Below are 17,704 nucleotides of genomic sequence, written 5' to 3' on the forward strand. Positions count from 1 at the left end.
ACTAACCATAGCGCATATAATTATAGAAAATTTTATTTTTTAACTAAGCAAAAGTAGCAAATAATTTAAAAAGCCAGAAATTGCTAGGACATGCTAAAGAATCTCTGTTGCTTATTATTTGGTTTTATTTATTTTTTTAATTTTATTTCAAATAACAACGGATGGATAAAATTGAATGCTTGTCATCTAATTCACAGGTTAAACTAGCTGGAGTCTCCCAAAACTTTCTCGCATCTCTCTGATAAACTTGTCATGCCGGAGAAGCACCTTGCATAGCCTTAGCTTATAATAGTTAGGAAATATTAACTTTCAGTATGAAATTTAGCATTTTTACTGAATTCTATTGTGCCGTCCTTGACGAGTTATATGATGATTAATATCTGGCATCTGGTTAATAGAATCCAAAAATCGAATAAGTGTTTTAGACTCGTTTTTCACAACGATGAGCACAAAGATATATAAAAAACTGCATTTGGAATCACAAAATCCCATACTAAATTTGATATATTTAAGTCACTGTGTTTTTGAATTATTGTGTTTAGTTGATTTTGAAAGTATAGACCGATAATCAACCTGTAAATGGATTTGGCTCCAAATTAAGGAAGTGTCTACATTATAAATGTTAAATATATGCACCGAATTTCATCTATCTAGCTCTCTTCGCTTTGTAATTTCGTGTTAATTTATATTCGAACAGCCGGATAGACGGACTTTCTCTGAACAGATTTTGCTCACAATTTGATAGAAAGCTGCAAATTCAGTGTAAAACCCTATATCAAATTTCATCAGTCTAGATCAAAGCATTTTTGAGTTATCTTTGTCACAGACAGATGGACATCTTACAAAAATGTGTTTTTTGAACTCAAGCAGGTCTAAAGAATAGAGATTCATAAATTCTCGAGTTCAAATTTTTGACGATTACTATACTTTATACTACATCTATACTTATAATAAAGCTCAATGTGTGTGTGTGTGTGTGTGTGTGTGTGTGTGTTGGCGCTCTACAGGCCAGGTCATTTGACATACAGCTACCAAATTTGGCACGTGTATACCTTGTAGGCCGGGAATGTGCACCTGAGGATTATTTTTTCGAATTTTTAATTAGAATTTTATTTATTTAAAAAATAAGCGAAATTTTGCTTATTTCTGCTATAACTTCCGAAAATATTACCGCACAAAAAAGATTTTTACATGAAGTTAAAGATCAAAAATTTATCTTTTAAATGATACCAATGTTTTAACCTTAAAATTAAATTTCTATTTTTAATGAATTTTTAAATAAATATTTTAACTATATTTTTCAACAATTTTTTTCGTACAAAATAAAAATAAAATTTAAGCTGCACGAGCACGTTTCGCATTCATGGGGAAAAATTAGCTTTTTTCAAAGTGTTGCCATCACATTGATTAAAGCTCCAACTGAAAATAAATTAAATCTTTTTGGAAATGAAATCTGCAAAAATATAATTTTCGGCACGTGTCTGTAGGAAATGAAACAAATATGAAATATTATTTTTTTTAAAAATAAATTCAAGAAAAATTATTTTATGATCTTTTACACTCTCTATATTATTAATCCAATAAATCAGTTTTATTTTAAGGCAAGTTTTGTTTAATATGAACAGGATATCCATTCAAATCATGGCCACACAGTTAATTTGTAAACCTTTAGTAAGACACAGATCTGCTAAAATGGTCTAAATGGAAAATAATTATATTTTATGTAACTTGATTCAATAAATGCTCTAATAAATAACGAATTTTTGATTTTACATAAAGCTTCTGCTGTGGAAATCACGAATAACAAAATGTTCCTGAAACACTAATATTTTAAATAAAAAGAGTTAATTTCCAATCAACTAAATCAGTCACTTAAACTGACTGATTTATGAAAATTTGAATATCACTATTCAATAAAAAAAAAGGATAATTTTAGATTTTCCATCGATCGTTTCAAAGAAAATACGCCAATCAGCGCGCAGGTTTCTCAAGATTAATTGGCCTAAGATTATGAAAATGTTGAGTTTTTCTAAATTTTTAACATTCAAAACTTCATAAATAAGTCTTAGTTTATCGCTGAAAATAGAAACATTCATTCATTTATTTAAAATTTGGTGTGTCCAGAATATTTCTCAGAATCTGATACCTTACTGCATTAAATTTAGACTTCATAATTTTTGAAATATATTTATAGGCCGGAACAAAATATTTTTATTGATTTCATTTCAATCCTTTTGAAAGCAAAACTAAAAACTGAATTTCATGCTGAATCTGAGAATTTTTTGTTGAATTATTGTTTGAGATATTACATAAATTATGAAAAATATTTTGTAGTTCAAATAAGACTTAAATACCGAGCGATTCTGTTTGCAATACTCATATTCAATAATAATAATAAACAAAATAACAATAAAAATGATAAATAATATAAAAAGATTGGTTTCATTAAAAAATATCTTTATACTAATTGCAATTTCAGCATTTCCACTTTAAATTAAAGTTGAACAACAGTATAAGTTTGGTATGACTATTAAAATTTGAAGATTAAAAATGTTTTGTTTGGGAATCTATTAAGAGACCAGTTACTTAAAATATTTAATTGAAAATTGTAGCGAGCGGTAATACTGGCGAACCGGCTGGTCGCCAAAGGCGGCTAGTATACAATAAAGTAATAAATATATTTGCTATGTATGATGCTATATAATTGCGTTTTGAAATAATTGTATGCAATTGATATGATCTCCAGTGATGATCATTGACCAATGATATCGTTTTTATCTAAGAAGTTATATGAATATATATATAATTGAGATGACTAGTGTATAAACGATATATGGATAAATATGTTTGATGTTCTAACTCTGTAATAAAAGTAAAAATTAATTTAAAAGGCAATATTCACTTGGAAATGCTTGAGTGTCTCTGTATCGTTTGTGTTTTTAATGGATTGAAATATTAATAAATGTCCCAAATAAAATGTGTCGTCAAATTAGGAGTTAAATACATCCATAATTCAGTGATTAACCGTGTAGAATTAGAAACTAAAAGTAATCCTAGAAGATAAAACTGTGATTTCTTTGGGGGGGGGGGTACTAAGGAGGAAAAAAAATCAATAGAATCTTCCTGGTATAAATTTGTAAACAATAGCTTTGTCCTATGAACCCTGACTGCCCGAAATCACCCTGTTCGACAGGGCCTGACTCAGGTGCTTTGGGGCTGTTAAATGAATTGAAATGAGTTTAAATGAGAGCTCGTCTAGAAATATTTTTCACCCCTTAAACTTATTTAACAACCCGAAAACGCCTGAGTCAGTCCCCTGTCGAAAGGGGCGATATCGGGCGGTTAGGGCTCATAGGGTTAAACAGGCATAACTTATAATAGCCATAAATAAACATTCATGATAAATGAATGCAAATAAAATATGCCAATAATCAACACGGTTATGGAAAAGCAATAATTTTAAGAAAATGTTTTTCTTAATAAAACTAGCCGTCTAAAACTTTGGTGACCAACTTGTTCTCCCAGTTTATTGATTTTTTTAGACTGTTATGCTATTAATATGGAAGGAATTTTTTGAACTTTGAACTTATTATTTGATGAGATAAAAAGCACCAGCTTAATTGAATCAGTGTACTCAAAAGTGTATAGTCATTCAAAAACGTATTGGGACACAGTAAAAGTTCATTTTTTTTATCATAATATATAACTCAAATATACATATGAAACTTAAAATATATATATATATATTACATTTTGATAAATGCAAACCATGATAATTCAAATAAATTCGTATATTAATGAAATTATGATTACAATTGAATTAATATACGAATGTTAATTATAATTAATATACAATATACAAATTATAATTAATATACAATATACAAATGTTAAAACATTTCTTGATTAATTTTTTTTGTTTTAATGAGATTAAAATATCTGCTTGTTGCTGATTTCTTTTATATCTTCTTTTCTCTGATCGGTGAGCTTTCTTTCAAGCACTTAAAAATATTTTGTAGCTTCATTAAATAGTTGTAAATTAGTATAGTTGTAAATAACTCCGTTACATAGTAGCAAAACGTTGAATCAAGTACAGCTATGAAAACGTTCAATGAAACAGTCTAAAACGTTTGGAAGGCATTTGTTTACTTTTGACTGCTGCCATTCGACAATAAATAATTAGAACGACTTTTGTGTCACGTTAGCATTATATATTTATAGATTTTTACAAAATACACAATTTGTATCACAAATTCTTTCTCTATATATACTATTAGCAATATTTTTAATTCTGAAGCTCAGGAAACACGTTTATGAAAACTGGTTTAAAGTGCAGAGATGAACGAACTGGTCATACTTATAAAATTCTGGAATAATCCCTATATATCTTATGGATTTCAGTTTTACTACTGTAATCGGTATCTAAATATGTGAAATTTGGTGCCCAACATTTAAATTATTATGTGCTTACAAATAGAAAATTGTGAAAGACTATAAAATGCTCAATTTTCTGATGCTTCTTCCTCATTATTGATTATTTACTCTATTTCATGGCCACTGTTTATCGTGGTGTTTTTCGTTTAGTGCGGCAAGTATCATTTAGCCCTTTGACAACCAATTTTTTTAAATATTTTTTTTTCTGCAATTGCATAGAAAATGAAGATAATAGCTTCTGTAGTAGACAAATCTATTCGATTTTTTTTCAAATGTTTTAAAACCCCCACCACCACCACAAAAAAAAAAAAAAAAAACATTTTTACTTAGAACTATTTAAGCTAATTTTAAAAAGTTAGTGGGATGTATATGTCCCGTTGGTAGTCAAAGAGTTAATACTATTTATGATTTTTTTTCCGTTTCAATAAATTTCAAATTTGATTAAAAACTTGAATTTAAAATTTTGAATTTGATTCATTTTGATTTTAATATTTTCAAAATTTTCTAATTGTAATGGAACAGAAATGGGCAGTTGTTTTCTTATTATTCTTGGGCGTAAACATTAAAATCCCATTCTGTTTTCTTGAATTGTATGACTCATACATCTTCAGAGGGTTTTTTTTTTTTTTTTTTTTTTTTTTTATAATTACTCGATATAACTGTAATAATTTTAATTTATACCCTTTATTAAAATAAATTATTTTCTGATCACATTAATTCAAACTTTCCTTTAATTTTTGCGTCCTCTTAATTCTATGTCTCTTTAAAACAAATGCTATCTCAGCTAAATTACGGAAAAATTCCCTTTTGAAGATAAATAAATTCTGAATGCTTTCCCACGTGCTGCTTTTTCTTCCTATTCAGAGCAAGCACGCTGCTTGCTTCTTGATCATGGTTTTAACAAAGAAAATCTCATCTGAGAATTGAGCACTCTCCTTAACAATCATAAAAGACAACAAAGAAATCATTTAAAGATGTCATCGCCTACCTCTTTCCCAGAAAATCTATTCGTTACATGTACATATCTTACTACAAATTGTTCACCCATTGATTTAACATCGCAGACATAATTTTTAATTCATTATTTATCCCAACATAGTGCTATTTTGCAAGTGAAACTCCATCCGACTATAAATGCGTTAACTATACCAATTCCTAGAATGGGGCACACGCTTAGTTAGTTATTGACCGAAAGGGTAGTTTAATCAAGTCTGGTGGAAAACCATAATATGATGTCGTTTCATATTGTTATTGTTATCATTAATTTCTGCTATTATTGTTTCTGTTTGTGTGTAGAAATGGAACGTTTTCTTCCCCTTGTGTTATCTTTTGCTGCTTTCTGTGGTCCTTAAAGATGATTAAAAACCTTAATCTATCCTAAGTTGTTCTGTTTTTTTGCAAGTAATTTTTAAATCACACTCACAAGCTAAATGGAAACGTGTGACTAATTTTAATCTATTTTTACTTTCTTGTATACATAGTATAGAGAAAATATAGTAAACGTCAAAAATTTCGAACTCGAGATTTTGAATAGTAGTTTTGAGATTCAGTAAACAAATTTAACATCTATAATGCCGACACCTATCGAAATTTTAGACAAAACCAACAACGGGTTGACTGTCTGTCGGTCTCTACTTTTAGAAACATGTTAACGCGATAATTCAAAAACGCCGAGGCTTAAATATATCAAATTACCCATGACAGGGGTTAATCACAAAACCCTCGCCAAGGATTATACGATAGATTCATAAAAATGCTATTTTCGCGCCAGAGGTTAATATTTCTTAACTATTGTACGCCAGTGTCATGCAGGGCGTTCTCTGACATGACAAATTTATTAGAGAGTATGCGAGAAAGTGTTAAGAAACCCCTTCCCGCTATTTTTTTTCTGTGAATAGATTGGGAAAGTTTAAATGAAACGAGACTATCAAAAATAAGTCGAAAATATTGTAAATATATTGTAATAATAAATATTAGAAATATTGTAAATAAGTTTTAAATTTAAATGAGGTAAAAATAATAAGGAAACTTAGGTTCTTAATTATTGTAAATCCTTGAAATCAACTATCTTTTCATTCTCTTAATAAATATTAAATCTGTATTCGTTCATAAGCAGATAAAATAATTGAATTAAAGCTCAAATATGATTTTAAAAAAATCGAGTGCTGAGAAAATGCTCGGATTTTTAAAAATTCAAATCTTAATTCACTTCATTAGTATCATATTTTAACATCTAACAATTATTTCAATATTTAAAAATTCTTATACCTATGAGAAGTTCTGAATAGTTCACAAACGAAAACGTTTGTAAAATATTGAGATGTTTAAATACCGATTACAGAAATTTGTAGTTTCAAAAGTATTCTTTATAAATAAGAATACTTTCAAAATAGCTGAACAGAAAGACCAGATTATTGTAGCATTATTTTTATCAGTTTTATAGCATGACTTGTAATATTTAAGCCAATTTTTCGGCATAAGTTAAATTTGGGGGTGGGAGGAAGAGGGGGGCAATATTTAATTGAATAGTAGCGAAACGTTTAAAATTTCACTTCTTTCAATAATATAAAAAAAACCCCTCTCGGCAAGCTGGAAGGCAAAGGTAGATTCCTTTATATCTGTTACTATCTGGCAACATAAATTGTTGATGTTAGAACCAGTCAAAATTAGGTCTTGGAAATCTCTTTTCATCCCCTAACTTCTAACATATTGCAGTTACAGAAATATTTCAAATACAAAAAGTTGTTCGTCTTAATGAGCCGCTAATTTGGTTAATTGGATTTATTTTTCTATCGTTAATATTAAGAAAGTTATAACGAAATGAAAATTTCACCCCCCCCCCCACCACCACACTATTTCCACCTCGTCCGAGATTTTTACGTTTCTAACAACAAACTCCAAGCCACTTAAAATCCAAACAAAATTTACTCTACTTATACTGTTCACAAGATAACATGTGCAAAGCGTTATACACGTATATATATTATATATATATATGAACAGAGGGTGATTTTGGGTTCTGATAACCATTATCAGTGAAAATGGAAGAAATTTTTCCGAAGTCTTGCCATGAGAACCATTCCAATAAGTAGTCTTCCTATAGGAATCTACCTAATATTTTCCCTGACAAATAAAATAAACAGGAGTGGTCTTTTTAAAACTATCTCACATTCTCTAGAATAAAGATTGCATCTCTCTTCCTCTGCATAAAATTGTGGACCTTAAGTAAGACTAAGAATAACTTGCATGGCATTAGTAAACGACAGTTCCGAAATATTGATCTTTGAGGTCAAATCCAGTATCAACCGCAATCCAATCAAATTGCTGTTATATGAGAGATCATACAGAAACTGAAAAATCTTTTAGTTATGCAAAATAAAAAGCAGAAAACCTAAAGTTTCCTTCGCTTCTTCTATAAAATCACCTTATATGTTTAAATGTTTCACGTATCTGGTCACGAGCTTTAGAGTTCTTGTAATATATTCTTCTTCTCCAGTTCATTAAACTAGGTAGTCATTCATTGCATTCTCCAACTCTTCATCATTTCCAAAACGTTTAGCACCCATAAGACTAAGAATAACTTGCATGGCATTAATGAACAATAGTTCCGAAATATTGATCTTTGAGGCCAAATCCAGGCATCAACTGCAATCCAATCAAATTGCTGCACATTTCATTGTTATATGCGAGGTCATATAGAAACTAAAGATCTTTCAGTTATACAAAATAAAAAATAAAAAAAATAAAAAAAACCCTAAAGTTTCCTTCGCTTCTTCTATAAAATCACCTTCTACGTTTAAATACTTATCGTATCTGGTCACGAGCTTTAGAGTTCTCGTAAAATATTCTTCTTCTCTCAGTTCATTAAATTAGGTAGTCATTGCATTCTCAACTCTTCGTCATTTCCAAAACGTTTAGCACCCATAAATTCTTCTTGCTTATGGAAAAGATGGAAATCGCAAGGAGCGAAATTCGGACTATAGGGTGGATAATCAAAAATTTCTCACTCGAATTGATGATGCAATCTTTTGTTTGAATGCAACGAACACTGGTTAGATCATGGAAATTCTGAAACCCGGGACCATACGATAAATATTTAAACGGAGAAGATGATTATGCAGAGAAGTGAAAGATGTTTCAGGTATATATAGCAGAATGTTTTTGTTTTTTTTCATAAATCTTGTGATTTTTATTTTGTATAACCAAACGATCTTTACTTTCTGGATGACTCTCGAAGATTTAAGCATAAACTAAAATCTTGCCAGAATGTGAAGGCAAGTATCCTAGGTTCATTTTAAAGATAATTTTTTATATTTTTTAAACCTGTAAATAAATAGATTAAAGAAAAAACTTGTTAATAATTGTGTTGTCGATAAATGATATTCATATCAGTCAGTAAGTCACATATTTTGAGTATATAAATCAGTTATGGAGTGTTAATAATTCTAGTTCTTTTGTTCCAAATTCAACAAACTGACAACCCCCTTTGAAATGTAGTGTTTAATTACTACTGAAAGAAGCAATATTTAAATTGAAATGAGTTTCGTTTTTCAAAATAAAATCATCCGATCTCCTGTTCTGAATAAGTATAGAGATACAGTACCAGATACCATGAATTTAGTGATAAATCCTGAACTAGAACAAGAGTTGCTTATACTTTTGGTGTCGATTCTAACCGGTATAAGTTACATAAATATTGGTGAGGATGAAACCGTAAACAGCTTATAAACAAACAAAAAAATTCAGACAGCCATCTGAGTTAGAAGAATTTTAAAATTGTATTTTATATTTTTTACTATTCAGTGTATTTGAAATTTGTGGGTGGAAATTTAAGGTTAGAGTCGTAGAAATTCTTTGCAGTTGAAAAGGATTCGCAATCTTTAAAATTCTAGCAACCTGATCTAGAATTTCGATAATTCTTCGATTTTCTTATTGACCAAGTAGGCGTATGTTTTTTTAGAAATTTTATCCTTTTGAAAGTTTTCTAGTTCTTGGAAATTATTTGAGAATAACAGCTTATATTTCCTTAGTTAATTTCAGCTATTTGAAGATATATAGTTTTGTTTCTATTTGGATTGAGTCCTACACATATCAATGCTTATTTTTTTTTTATTTTTTTTTTATGACGACGTACTAAGTATTTTATAATGCATCACTTAAAATAAAAGTTAAATGTTTAAGGATATAACTTCAAATCACATGACTCAGTTAGCAACCAAAATAAAACGTCACGGGAACCGGGAACCGACTGAATATTTCTAGAAACAAAAATGAAATTTAGGTATTTCCTTGTAGAAACTTCCTTAAAAAGAAAGAAAACTCTAGAAGAACAATTGTAACAATGGTAGTCATTTCAATTTTTATGTAATGTAATAAAATTATCCGCAATTTATTATGTAATAAAATTAATAATTAAGTGCCGCAATAAATTATGTCAGTACAAATGAATTTTTATGTTTATTTTCTGCAGTAAAAAATCAAGAAAGAAAGAAATCTACATACGGTTACTTAAAATGCAAAAATCATTATTTGTGTTCGTCAGTTATCAGGGGGGAGGTGAGCAATTAAAAATTTAAAAAAAATTAAATTCTATACATATTGTTTGAAATTTTAATCCTAATAATAAACTAAAAGGAATATGAAATCTTATTAAAAATTACATTCATTACTAGTTCAAAAAGTTTACAGTGGAAGAGTCAATACAGATGGAATCTGTTTAGTTTAAGTTTTCTTCGAAGTAATTATTTCGTCAAACTAAGTATTTTCGCCATCATTCATAGAAAGAGATGTAAACGTAGATTACAAGCTTCTTCCCATTACCTCCAGTGTTTCAGTCGCTGCACTTCTTCGGAAATTGCGGATTGTTGCCCTTTTAAACACATTCTACCACTGATCAGGTGACAATAATCCGGTGTCAACAATAATCAGGTGAATAAGCTGGTTCCGGAAATTTGGTAATGTGATTTGACACCAAGACACATACGTGAGGCTGCTGTCTTAATGGCGCACCCACTACTTGTATGCTACCTGCTACAGGAAGTATTAAATGTCTGTAAATGCTATACGTATTTGAATCTGATCAAACTTGCTTTGACTAAGTTTTAGTTTGTAAATTATATTTTTCTCTTCATTTGAAAAAATCACCTTTTATATCAGAAATCACCTTTGGAAAATATAAAAATTTTTTAGAATTTTTAAAACACGGTAGATGTCGTTATCTTATGTAGTTAAAGAGACTAGTTTTCGTCTTAAACAATGTTCCACGCAGGAAATACCACTAGAGTTTTAGTGCTTTTCATTTGTATGATAAGTGTTTTCTAAATTTAGGGGCTATATATAAGTACTGCATCGATCTCTCAGCAGCTATTTAGTGGTCTACACATTTGAAAGATTCGAGTTTCCTTTATTAAATCTCCTTCAAACCGACAAAATCAATGAATGTTCAGTATGCTTATATGCTTAGAAGTCTAAAAGTAATTTACAAGGGAAAAAACCCACATCAGTAGAGTATATATATTGTAGAGTAAGTTTCTCCTTGATAATTTCTCTCATACTCTTCAATAAAGCTCTTATCTCACTTCCTCCGCATAATATTGTGAACTTTAAGTAAGGTCACGAATAATTTGCATGACATTGTCGAACGATATTTACAAAATACAGATTTTTGCCACGAAAGTAGCATTTGTACTGTATTTTGGATACCTTTTTGCTGCCCGATTAATCCAAAAGTGAACACAAAACTACAGCTGTGGTCTCAAGATAACAAGATTGAAAATATGAAAAATATCTTATCACAAATGTTTTCAAATTTAAATGGTACATGATTTTTATTTAAATTTCGGTACATACCTCTTTGGCGCTTTTAAATCAAATGAAAATTCAAATTTAGACTATCTGTAAATACTTCAACCCACCCAAAAAAAAGTTGCAGGGCCCCCAAGCAATGGCTGAACTTAATAATTGTCTACTTAATGAATAGACTCTAAAAGATTAGATGCATGAGCCTTAAATCTAACCTAATCCTTCATCATTTTTGAAACTTTCCTGAAGGGCCAGTGGCGCAACGGATAACGTGCCTGACTACGGATCAGGAGATTCCAGGTTCGAATCCTGGCTGGCTCGGAGGAAGTAGTTTTGATGAGTTTTAGGACAATTAATTTTGTTATGAAAGAGACTAAATATTAAAATATCACTATATATACATGTTACTTATTTATGAGAAAAATCCGTTTTATTTATATTATATTTTTACTGCTTTAATTATATTGAATTTAGGGCCTAATAAATTTGCGAAACATATAGTTATGAAATATAAACGCATTACTTTATAGAAAAGAACGGAGAAACAATAAATAAAGAAATGCAATATTTTGATGTTAGTGAAGTAATTACGTATCTTCCAGGTGGATATTTGAGATGTTTGAATGCTGACTTTTATTCCTAATGACTTAACCCTTAAATACATAGCTATGTAGGTCTGCACCTATGTTTAAAAACTCATAATGTAGCAACCTTAGCATAGAGTTTTTTTTTTTAAATTTTAATTTTACCAAAACTATTTTATTGTTTCTGAAGCAACTAGAATCTTTGACAGTTTATTTCTTTATCTGTGTGCAATTTCCATAATTGGCGCGCCGTCCGAGTACAATTTCATTTCGGCGGGTATTACGAATTACAAATTATTTTTATAAAAAGTAATAAAAATTGTTTTTCAGATAAAATCTAGGTAAGAGTAATGAACAATATTTATATTTTTTCCATATACTGATAAACTTATGCAAGAAAAAAAAATCCACTTTTTTTAAGATGTAAAAATACATCAATACGCAAATTCGATTCTACATAAATTCATTAAACCTAGAGGATCACTTCTTCCTTTGCCGTCTGTGGATGTACGAAAAGATAATGTTGGTCACTAGCCTGTATTGTCAAACAGACTGAGATGTGAAATTCTGCTATGTAACATAGTGATCGTATAGCAAATGCAATGTTTTTTTTTTTTTATGTTTAAATGCTGAAAATAATTGTTTCATGAATTTTCATGTTTTGTAATGTGAGATACTCTTTATGTTTGAAATATTATTTTATTGTACACATTAGATTTGGAAAACTCAAGGAGTGATTGTTCATGATGATGTAGAAATATAGGGGGGGGGGGGTATAATTAAAGTTCCAGTTTGAAATGATCAAAGAAAGAAAACTACTGAACCAAATGTTATCAAACTTGGCAATAGTTTAAAGGAGGTCATAAAAATATATTTTCCGCCAAAAATGTTCAAAAACTCAACACCAGGGGAGAAATGGCGCTGTATGCAATATTGTTTAGCAAAATAGGACATGAAGGAAGACATCGGTTTAAAATGTGTTTTATCGCTTCTAAAACGTCTTCCAAAGCATGTTCAAAGTGGCGTCCACTATTTTCTGAAAGCAAGTTAAATCGCATTACTGCAATCTCAACAGTAGTCTTAGCATATCAGGAGGAATGTTACGCATATGTCGGTGTATAACATCTTTTAGTTCCGCCAAATTGTTCAGATTATCAACATAAATAGTGCTTTTTGAGATAATACTCATTGAACATGCTTTGCAAACACGTTTCAGGAATGATTAAACACATTTTAAATTGATGTTTTCATATCCTATTTTGTTTCACAATATTGCATACAGCGCCATTTCTTCCCTGGTGGTGAGTTTGTGAACTTTCTGGTGGAAAAGAAATTCCCATCTCTTCTTTTATATTATTACCAAGTTTGATAACATTTGGTCCAGAAGTTTTTCTTTTATGACCATTCCAAAATGGAACTTTAATTATAACCACACTGTATATCAATATGCCTTTTTTTTAGAATTAAAAAAAAAATCTTATGGTTTTTTTTTTATTAACTACATCCATTTCCCGGTTGATTTCAAATTTTATTTATTTAAACTATTAAACTATTTAACTATTTATTTAAACTATTACCAAGTTTGATAACATTTGGTCCAGTAGTTTTTCTTTTATGACCATTCCAAAATGGAACTTTAATTATAACCACCCTATATATCAATATGCCTTTTTTTTAGAATTAAAAAAAAATCTTATGTTTTTTTTTTATTAACTACATCCATTTCCCGATTGATTTCAAATTTTATTTATTTAAACTATTTAACTATTTATTTAAACTATTACCAAGTTTGATAACATTTGATCCAGTAGTTTTTCTTTTATGATCATTCCAAAATGGAACTTTAATTATAACCACCCTGTATATCAATATGCCTTTTTTTTTTTTTTTTTTAGAATTAAAAAAAAATTTTATGGTTTTTTTTTATTAACTACATCCATTTCCCGGTTGATTTCAAATTTTTTTTATTAAAAATAAAAATTCATGCATTTAAGGGCTAATAATTTCAGCAGTTATACAAACGGAATGTATTTTAACCGTAACATATATATAACAGTCCACCAATTAGATTAACTTCAAAATAAATTTAAAACATATAAAAACATATTATGCTTACTTTTAATAATAACTAATTCTCTATTCTAGCTCTGCGATTGATCATAAATGTATTTACTTTTTGTCCGTAATTTTGCCGATTTCTTGTTTACATGAACAAATGAACACTTTTTTAAGTAACTTAAAGCTATATATGCTGATTGTAATAAGTCTGATTATACAGTGCTAAATTGTTTTTCAATCAACTTGATATATAACAAAAAGACCAAAAGATTTGTAATATGATAGATCTTACAACTAAAATACAATGAAAAATTATAGACTACTTTTTGTATCAGATAATTGCTAATCGATTCATAGATGTCAAAAGTGGGTGCATCTATTTAAATCATAAAACAGGTACCCACAATCTAAATCACAATCTAAAGAAGTCATTCACTATTTATGGATATATGACAGTCATTAATTTTCTTCAAATCAAATTCCCGTTTAATCATTTTTTGTAGCTGAGATTTTCATTGCCAGTCTAATTTATTATTTAAATGCAAATAATAGCTTTAAAAATATGAAAGATTTAATTCGAAACTTCTGAAATTGCTAAGCATCTATTGCTGTAATTATTAAGTGTCTATTTTGCTATAAGTATGTTGCTAACGAAATATATTTAATAAGATGATCTTCCTCTTTTTTTAATGCTCCTTTGAAGAGAAAATTTTGCAATTTATGAATATCTTCCTGCTTGCCATCTACATTAACTATCTCCCCCCCCCACAAATGCCAAGCTACAACAACAAAAACTATTTGATAAGAAGAAATGAAATCAATAACTATAACATCATTGCTATTTTTAGTTTAGAATTCTTCTGAATTTGTAATTCTCATGCTCCCCCCCCACCACCACCATTTTTTGTTCTTGGTATATTCCTACCTAAATTCGTAATTCTTTATATCAATGACTTTTACATGTTCCAAAATGTTATATATTGAATAATTAAAAACATGCGCATTCATTGCCACAATCATATGTACACAAATAATTAATATTTTCACACGGCAGAGTGTGGACTCTCAAAATAACAAAATTAAAGGCAAAAACATGAATAATTTTTTGATATTTTTTAGTTTGCAATGATTTGAAATGAAATGGGATCACATGGAAGCAATACAAACTGAGGAAATAATGATACCAGTTTATACATAGAAAATAAAATAACCCAGTACTTATAAAAATGCAACGGATTTTGGTTTACATTTTTAAACAGAAAATGCAAATGAATTTTTGTCAACACTCTTTCGCTCCTTGAATTCCAGATTATCTAATAGTAACATTTGAGAGTTCTCCACACCTGGCAGTATCCACGATAAAACTTAATCTTCGAATTTTCCCTAACCTTATGCAACAAAAACACACACATTTTCCAATATTTCTTGCAGCATCTACCCTATTTCGTTCCCAGGTCTAAAAGTTCCCCTAACTGAAAATCCACCATTTGTTAATCTTTTGTCCAAAAGGTGTTGGTCGAACCCCTCCTGCCGCTTTTTTTATGTTCTGGAAGACCCTTTTTTATTTCCTTTCATTGTCCCGTATCTGCTCCGGAACAAAACCCCTCGGAGAGGGAAAGGGGGGATCTGACCGTGTCCACCCCAGCGGCGACTGAGAGAGAGAGAGATGCTGGCGAGTGGCCAAAGGTCAGTTCCAAGGGCACGGCAGGGGGCGTTGGGGTAAAAGGGATCGGATGGAACTGTTCTGGAAATTTAATTGGTTGCTTCCAAAAGGGAGCAAAATGCCAATGCAAATTCTTCAGGTAACAAGGAAACCTTTTGAATTATTTCTTTTTCTTTGAGGAGTGAATAGAAAGACTTTTTTTTCTTACTTTTTTGCATTTTTAGTTTCTTCTTGGAATGGGGATGGGAAAGGGGATGATTCCATTTATAGGTGAAAAAGAGGATTATGTATTTTCGGGAATGCGAAGCTGATAATCCAACGTACACTATTGAGAGAGATAAGACACACGTGCGCTTTCGGTTTAAATGATTTTCTGAAGAAGTTTCGAATTGATGAATTTCGAATTTAAATATTAAATTTGTAAGAAATATTATCGTAAAGAAATTATTAATTTGTATTCTTTGTGTTTCTCTTTACACCGCCTCTGAATCGAGTTTATACAACATATAAATGTTCTCGAATTTTATTTCCCATTGAAAAAAAAATACAATTTTAAATAAGTAATATCAAAATATCTTTTGTATATTTTCTGAATCTATATTTTTTGGATATTTTACCAACCACTACCAATAAAATATTTTTTTTTTATATTTTGAGACCTACTTTTCACAAAATAAATAAAATAATGACTCTATAAAATATAGGATTCCTGTCCTTTTTATCACGTTGTAGTTATTCGAGTCTGATCAAATTTTGTATGATAAATTTTTAAAAATTCGTTTTTAGTATTTCTTATAATTTGAAGTCTGTGCATATATTCATTGCTTTTTTGAAATTATTTTTACGTATTACCAGAATTTACTTGAGTAAAGAACAATCTTTTTATTTCGAGTTTGAATTGAATTGCAGCTCGTGCAATTGAGATTTGTCGAATTTGATAACTTGCAAGTTGAATAACTTAGAAAATACTGACATTATTTAAAATTTAGAAACGTTTATAGCATTAAGGTTTGGAAAGAATATAATAGAAAAAAATTAAATACACCTTTTAAATGAAGTTTTATTTATTTATTTATTTTCTCAATGTATTATTCTCAGAAATGGGCTGGCTGCGGTGCCTCGACTTTGGAAAAGGTAGGAGACAGATTCGAAATATGATTTAATAATGATTTAAGGTGCACGCCAAATGTTACAAATAAACATAATAAAGGTAACATCTGGTGAAAATTAGGTGCTGGTCCAGCTGTCATCGCCGTCGTCTGACCGCATTTGCATGGTCAGACGAAGGCATAGTTAAAATTACAATCATAATACAAGATTATTTTAAAGCGAAGGTAAGCTTGAAACACTGTGGTAATAAGGGCAAACTTAGATAACAACACTATAACAAGAATAACAGCTAACAGTATTTAGATACGAAATCTGCGCTGTGACTGTTTCTTTATAAATAATTGGATAACTTTGAGTACAAACTATATGAGGAAACTGTTACGATGAAGTTTATTCAGTTTCTACTTAATGCCGCCAAAAGTTGGGTGAAGTGTGAATTCTGGTACTGATGATGAGTGTATCAATGTGGTTTTTTAAAAAACAATATCAATCAGCTAAAAAATTCATGTTAGCTTACTGTTAATAGACCTTTTGTTTTTAACCGTGATCAGACGATGCAACTCAGTTTCTGTCACTAGACAGCTACAGGAAGATATTAGATTCCTTTCAATAGATTTAATGTGCACTATGCCTATATTTTTACTATATATACGACGGAATCGAGTCTGAAAGTCGGGACTCCACTGGAATAGTCTCAGCTAAACTTTTTTTTTTTTTTTTTTTTTTTTTTGTAGCGGTTTTAGCGAAAATTATAGAATTTATTAACCACAGAGGTAAATTATTTATCACAAAAATGAATTATACAACGTTTCAAAATAGTGAGCAGGAACAAAACCTTCTAAATACACCCCTATAGTACGCCTATTGTATTCTGGAATTGCTGATATGTGCCTGGAAGAAATAAATCGCTAAGAAGAATCAAAATCATATATTTTGAAATATTTTTATCTTTATAAATATTATTTTTATGAAAAAAAGGCTACTTACTATACGCTAGTTCAAGCTCAAAACGTTTAAGAGATATGACCGTCTATATAAATATGAAGTTCTATCT

At 29.7% G+C, this 17,704-nt stretch overlaps 1 non-coding gene across 1 annotated transcript; it reads left to right on the forward strand.

Annotated features, from left to right (window-relative positions):
- The first annotated feature begins 11,483 nt into the window (after nt 1-11,483).
- Trnar-acg (transfer RNA arginine (anticodon ACG)) lies at nt 11,484-11,556 on the forward strand. Its single transcript has one exon. It is a non-coding gene; the product is annotated as a tRNA-Arg (tRNA).
- Nucleotides 11,557-17,704: the final 6,148 nt, after the last annotated feature.

The sequence above is a fragment of the Argiope bruennichi genome, chromosome 9 (genome assembly GCF_947563725.1).
Source record: "Argiope bruennichi chromosome 9, qqArgBrue1.1, whole genome shotgun sequence".
NCBI lineage: Eukaryota > Metazoa > Arthropoda > Arachnida > Araneae > Araneidae > Argiope > Argiope bruennichi.